We start from the raw sequence: 7,191 nt of genomic DNA, 5'->3' as shown, positions 1-7,191 counted from the left end.
AGGAGGGTAGAGAGAATAGTGCAACAATGAATGAATGGAAACCCAAAATCTCTGTAAATGTTTATGAAAATTAATAAAATATAATTATAAAAAAAAAATCTTAGATATGCAAACTATTCTATGGTGACAGAAATGAGATCAGTTGTTGCTCAGAATGGGAAGAGGAAGTCAGAGAAAGGCAAAACAGGGATTATACAATGCACAAAAGAAAATGCAGGAGTGATGAACATGCTTATTATATTTACAGCAAAGACCTGTGGATGTATAAGGAACAAAAATTTATTCTCTCCCATTTTAGGAAGCTAGAAGTTCAAATTTAGACACTAGCTGGGGAAGTCTTTGTCCCTTTTCAATATTTGTAAGCTAGAATGTTGTCAGAAACCCTAAAAATTGGCTGTTCTAGTCATTATGTTAGCTCTTGTTGACACGAGGGGGACCGACACAGTCTCAAGCTACCTCAACACTATGGCAAGGTGAAGCCTAAGGCTTCTTTTATTTCTGCTGAAAACAGATAAAAGGTTTTGCTAGCCAGATAATTTGAGAAAAAGCCTACTTATAATGGCTGTGAGACAAACCCTGCTGAATCACTGAGGGGACCGGAGGCTTCTGTAATCTGTGCTGCTGAACTGAAATGGAAACTTTCATTAATTGAGGAATTGTGTTTTGTTGCTAATCTGGCTTTGGAATGCTGGGCTAAGCTTGGACTTGAACTGGGTGATAACCTTTGCCTCCTCCACTTTCCAATTTATTTTCCTAATAAACCTCACAATTGTGAGCAAAGTCTATGAGTCAACAATGAACACTGGACCCAACTGATTGGTAGGAAAGAGGTACAGATTTTGGGGGTGGGGGGTGCAGTCTAACTAAGACACTATCTGTTTGCTGCTATGGTTATTATTGATGGGGAAGTTCCCCTTAATGAAGCAGGTAAAGCCAGACTCAGACACCCTGCATGCCCACGCTGCAGCCACTCTTTTTGCACCTAGGCATTCCTGGGTAATGTACCTGTGTTTTGGCCACTCTCTGCCCTAGGTCTATGAGTTCTCAGCACACGACCCAGATCTCAAGCATGTACTCCACTCTTGGCTCTTCATTTTTGCTGTTTGTAGAGTTTTACCACTCTAACTTGTTTCATTCTCCTTATAACTGGAGTGTTGCACGGGCAAGACAAGATTTGTCTCATCACAGGTCTTTCCTTCTTTGTTTATGGCCTAGATTCCCCTATTCTAAATGGCATTTTTTTAAAAAAAGCATTCTACCTCAAGAAGACCTGAGAGAAATTCAGAAATTCAAGTTTCTCTTCATGTGTATGGTTGCTGTTACCCTATCGAGGCCCTCTTATCCAAAGTACTTCTGACAAGGCACTCATTTCAGTTCTCCTAACTATCGGTGAATGATCAAAATGATCAGAAGCCAGAAAATCAGAAAAACTTCACTTACCTGAGATGATGCTTGGATAAACGAGTTTCCAGAGTCCTGGTCGCTGATGAGCCTTTCCTCAGGTTGGGCAAGAAGCTGGGGAGCAGTCATCACTGAAGTGAGAAATAGGAAGTTTTAAGAATCTAGATGTCTTTCTCAGTCATTCCACAGAGGACACTGATAATAAAATAAAATAAAGTGAAGTGAAGTAAAATAAAATAAAAAAAAATAAAATAAAAATTTAACAAATTAGAACTAATACTTTCATCCACAATTTCAATATTTGTACTTACATTACTAACAAAGTTCAAATATCAAAGTCTCTCTAATATCCCAACAAGTCTCACTCAAATATTCTCTCCCCTCCTTTTTCAAATCCAAAATCCAAATGGTCTAATGAAGATATAAAGTGACTGAAAATGCAGACATGAAGTCTCCCATCAGAATGACTTGTGGTCAGTGACACTGTTCCCAAACTTTCCAGGGATACCTCAATTTGAATACAATTTCAATTCAGAAACCCAGGAACTCTTACTTTTGCCAAGGCCCCCAATAAACACCATGAACAAGAACTGGCTCCCACCTAACTTCAAATCAGTGACAGCTTCCTCTTTGATGATGTGGCTAAGATGCTCTTCAGGCCCTGAGGCTGAATTCCGAAGTCCCAGCTCCACTGCCTCCCTCAGTTGGCAGCTTGCAGATTCCACCTCCTCAGGTGAGCTTTCCTGTCCCAGAACCTGGCTGCTGATCTAAAGACCATATATTACTGGTTACTGAAGAATGCCAAGTTGGTATTCCTGCAAACGTGAAGCAAATCTTTTATAACAGATTATAGTCTTTTGGAAAAGGTAATGGGAAAGAAAAAAGCCAGCTTCTTTTTCTCATGTGGCAAGTATTTCCAGCCACTGACAGGAATACCACAAAACAAGCAAACTGCTCGTATCGAACCAGGCCTGTAAGACCTTCAAACTATGTCTCTAATACAATATAAGGTATCTATTAGACAGTCTGTACCAATAAAAACTTAAAATAAATGCAAACATTTTAGTGTGAAAATTAGTATAAATTTTAAGAGTGTACCTTCAATTCCTACCAACTAGAGTGCAGCTACTAACACACAAAGGAAAATAAAACAAAGCAGCTGTGGAAGGATTCATTCCAACCATAGCAACATCACGAGCAGAGCAGCTCTTTGGGTTTCAAGATCTACGTACTAATGGTGTCACTTGATGGGTTCAAAGGACCAACCTTAAGGTTAATAGTCAAGTAAAAACCATTTGAACCAATCAGAAAACTGAGAGGCATGCAGAAGCACAGATGAGGCACAAGGACACTTCAAGAGGGTCCTAGATCCCAATACCCTCTTGCTTACCCACTGCCACAGTCTCTGTGGGTTGTCCTTCAAGCTCTCCACTAGCGTCACAGCCTCTTCTCCACTGTTAGGACACTGTGTGCGCACCCACATCTGGATCTCCCCAGGCAGGATGGTCAGGAACTGCTCCAACATGAGGAGCTCCAGGATCTGCTCTTTGCTGTGAACTTCTGGCTGAAGCCACTGGAAACAGAACTCCCGAAGTTGCCGCAGGGTCTTGTGGGGCCCAGAAGGCACCTGGTATTGAAAGTGTCTGAAAAGCTGCCGGGCAGCTTCAGGGCTGGAGAGTTCCCCTTGAGGGGCAGCACCTGGTCCACAGATCGGGGGGTCCTCTGCCTTTGCCAGTGGTGGCAGGTGAAGCAAGGCCTGTCGCAGCTCCAATGGCATTATTCGACTTTTCAAGTTCTTTCACATCAGTAAAGTCCTTTAGAAGGAATGGTTCTCTGGGGTTAACTATGACTTCAAACAGCCTCTGGCAGAAACACTGGAGAAGGAAGGAAATCCAGTGATTCAGAGAGAACAACATTTTAGAAACATATTCATATGCCCTGCTGAGAAGCCTTGGACTGAACCAGGATTTCTGAAACTGCCCAATGGATTGACAAAAAGAAATACAGCTCCTCCCAGCAACCTCCAAACAGATCTCAGCCACGGTGGGTTGGCAGATCATTATGAAAGTCCCCACTGGGGACAGCAGCCCTGTTACAGAAGCGAGGCCAACTGCAGCTGGGATCAAGTGACACTGCAGAGGGCTGACCAAGAGGCCAGGCCTGCCATCCCGGGAGCCGAGCTGGAAGCAGCCCCAGAATATGCTGCGGATGCTGACGCGGCCTCCGCCTGTGGCTCCGAGAACAGTAGCATGGCTACAGGGAGCGCCCAGGGCAGCTTCACTGGCCACCCAAATAAGACCAATAGCAGTAATGGCACCAACGGCGCACTCGTCCAAAGCACTTCTCCTCAGAGCACCCTTGGAGCAGCTGGGGCCAACGGGGGCTCCGGAAGCACAGCCAGCGTGTGAGGCGTAGCCACAGGCTCCAGCTCTGGCCTCGCTCACTGCCCCATTGGTGGCGGAGATGGGAAAATGGACACCATGATTGGGGATGGGAGAAGTCAGAACTACTGCTGGGGTGCGTCCACCTCCAGTGCTGGCATCAGCCTGAACCTTAACCCCAATGCCAACCCAGCTGCCTGGCCTGTGCTTGGACACAAAGGAGCTAGGGCAACAGGCAACCCTTTCAGTATTTGCAGTCCAGTCAGTGCCATCGGGCAAAACTTGGGCAACCAGAACGGGAACCCAGCAGGCACGTTAGGTGCTTGGGGGAGCTTGCTGCCGCCTGAGAACGCAAAGCCACAAACGCCTGCCTCTCAGAATGTGTCTTTCAGCGTACAACCTCAGAACCTTAACTCTGAAGGACCAAATAACACTAACCCCATGAACCCGCCCCCAAACCCCATCAGTGCAGTGCAGACCAATGGACTGCCCAACTCGGGCATGGCCATCGTGCCACCCCACCTGCAAGCCCCCCCTGGTGCTTACGGCGCATCGGTGTCTCAAGTCAGCAGGGGTGGAGAAGGCCTGGGCGGCTCTGTGTGGGGACTGTCCCCAGGTAACCTGGCCACAGGAAGTAGTACTTGTGGGTTCAGTCAGGGGAATGGAGACACTGTGAACTCAGCATTAAGTGCTAAAGCCGAATGGATCGAGCAGTGCTGTGCAGAAGGAAGGAAACGGAGCCAAGGCTCGGGACTCGGGACTCGGGGCCGCCTGCGGGCCCTGGCATACCGGCTTGGGGCAGGAGCAGCAGCAGCAGGGGCATTGGGAATGTCCATTCAGGAGAGCTTGGGGCCACCCCAGCTGAAGCACCTCCAATGGTGTGAATGGGGACTGGGGGAAGCCCCCAAACCAGCATTCCAGTAATGACATCAATGGGAAAGGATCAACAGGGTGGGATAGTCCTAACGTCAGTAGCCAGAACCCTGCCATGCAGCCTGGAGGTAACCACATGAACTCGTGGGCATCTGCCGGAACTGCCACCGGCGAGGGGAACAGCGAGGGTTCCGGTCACCACAATGAAGCGCCAGGCGGGAGGGGCCCACGGAAGGCCGCAGGCACGACAAGGGGGTGGTCGACCAAGGGCACCTCCAATTGCCAAGGAGCGATCCTGACCCAAGAGTCCTGTAAAACACTGGCTGGGGACAGACTCCTGTAAAGCAAAACACTGCCTGGGAATTTGAGGAATCCCCTAGGTCCAAGAGGAAGAATGACAATGGGACAGAGGCCTGGGGGTGTGCAGCTACTCAGCCTTCCAGCTCAGGGGGCAGGAGCGATGGGGCCATCATGAGCAGTACAAATACCTCTGCAGTATTTGGCTGGGTCAGCTCGGCCTCCACTGCTGCTCCCACGAACACAGGCTGGGGAGACGGCAACAGAAAAGTGCCGAGCGGCCCGGGGGTGTGGGGAGACTCTGTCAGCTCCCCTGCCGTCAAAGCTGCTGCTGCTTGCCTCCGCCAAGGGCAGCCACTCCTGGAGTGGAACTGTCAGTCAGGAGGACAAGCCGCCCACCTGGGGTGAGCCTCAGAAACCCAAATCTCAAAACTGGGGAGATGGACAGAAGTCTACCGCAGCCTGGAATGCCGGAGGGGGCGACTGGGCAGACTCAGCCTCGGTCCTGGGACACCTGGGGGAGGGGAAGAAGAGTGGGTCCGGCTGGGATGCTGACGGTAGCAGGTCTGGCTCCGGGTGGAACGATGCTCCAGGGTCTGGGACCAGTGGGTGGGGCAATGGCACAAATGCAAAGGTTAATCCAGGTACAAGCTGGGGGGGGGGTCTCTAAAGCCCAGCCCACAGCAGAACTGGGCGAGCAAACCCCAAGACAGCAAGGTGAGTAACTGGGGAGGAGCTGCCTCTGTGAAGCAGACAGGAACAGGGTGGATCGGGGGCCCAGTACCAGTCAAGCAGAAGGACTGTGGCGAGGCCACCAGCTGGGAGGAGCCCTCGCCACCCTCTTTTCGACGCAAAATGGAAACTGATGATGGTACCTCAGCTTGGGGGGACCCGAGCACCTACAACAATAAAACTGTAAATATGTGGGATCGTAACAACCCCGTCATGCAGAACAGCACCACAGCCACCACCACCAGTAACAACGCCAGCACGGCGGAGACACCTCCCTCACACCAGGCCAGCATGCAGCTAACACGGTCCCCGCTGCTTGGTTCAATTTCGTCAGGCTGGGGAGAGATGCCTAACCTTCATCCCAAGGCCAAGAACTTCTGGGAAGAGCCATCCTCCCCCTCCACCCTGGTGGACAATGGCACAGCAGCACGGGGGAAGCCCCCCAGCAGTGGCAGCGAATGGGGTGACCACCCTGCTGAGCCGCCAGTGACCTCTGGAAGGGCTGGCGCCCCTGCTACTGCCCCCGCCCTGTGCAAACCAGCTTCCAAATCTATGCAAGAAGGCTGAAGCAGCGGTGGGGACGAAATGAACCTCGGCACCGCTCAGTGGGGGAAAAAAAAAGAAATACAGCTGGTAATGAGATGGCTCCAACTCATGTGGATCCACGTTTCCCAGAGTGGAGTTGTGCTGTCCAAGGCTGGCTGGTTACTCAGACGTAATCGCTGGGTTTTTCTCTCAAGACTTTAGTGGGAACATTCCACTTCCCACCTCGAAGCCAAGAGCAAATTACTTTTAACTGTTTACACCACCCAGGGGCTCAATGGATATTTACTTCTATTCGGAAACAGAACCACAGAGCAGACCACCAACACCATATCGAAACTGGCACCATCAGTCTGCTCACTTGGTAACATTCTTATTTGGTCTACTAATGACGGAACTTGCTCAGCGTTTCTTAAGCTGAAGGAGTTGAAAAATAAATTCAAGCCATGGGTGGCAATACTTAAGGATACTTTGGGTAGAATGTTAAATGATCCAGGAAGCATTAAAAGATGAAAGTAAGACGGGCCAGGAAGAGACCCAGGAAGAGCAATAGTGAGTCATCCACCGCGGAACTCCAGAGGAGCGAAGACTACCCGCCACTGGGCGACCACCCTGTAGCCCGCACCTGCCCAAGCCCCGCCCCCACCTCTTGGTGGTAGGGTCCAAGCCCTGCGCTCCTTACCCCCCTAGTCCCTTGCTTCCACGCACCTCAGCCCCCACCACAGCCCTGTGACCTCAGGGCACCACTGCGGATCCAGCCATCACCTGGAGCTATCAACCTAGCTGTTCTGGAACTAACCTGGCAGAAGAAAGGCCTGTAGGATCTTATCTGTGTTTACTGGGGCTGATTATCTGGGAGAGCACCTAAGGGCGTGCCTACAGGTGGGGAAATTGGCAGAGCTCTCTTGGGTTCCCACCAAAACGAGCCAGCCAGCTGGCTTCTGTGAACTCTGCAGACCAGCCA

At 50.2% G+C, this 7,191-nt stretch overlaps 2 pseudogenes; one reads left to right on the top strand and one right to left on the bottom strand.

Moving 5' to 3' along the window:
* LOC102850453 overlaps positions 1–3,178 on the bottom strand; it is a 22,318-nt pseudogene extending 19,140 nt beyond the window's left edge.
* Positions 3,179–3,419: 241 nt separating this feature from the next.
* On the top strand, positions 3,420–6,431 carry LOC102850034 (annotated as a pseudogene).
* The last annotated feature ends 760 nt before the right edge of the window (positions 6,432–7,191 follow it).

This window comes from Elephantulus edwardii, unplaced genomic scaffold (assembly GCF_000299155.1).
Source record: "Elephantulus edwardii isolate Elephantulus edwardi_28Jun2011 unplaced genomic scaffold, EleEdw1.0 scaffold00577, whole genome shotgun sequence".
Lineage (NCBI taxonomy): Eukaryota > Metazoa > Chordata > Mammalia > Macroscelidea > Macroscelididae > Elephantulus > Elephantulus edwardii.
Note: the sequence above shows the minus strand (reverse complement) of the source record. Positions and strands in the feature narration are given on the sequence as shown.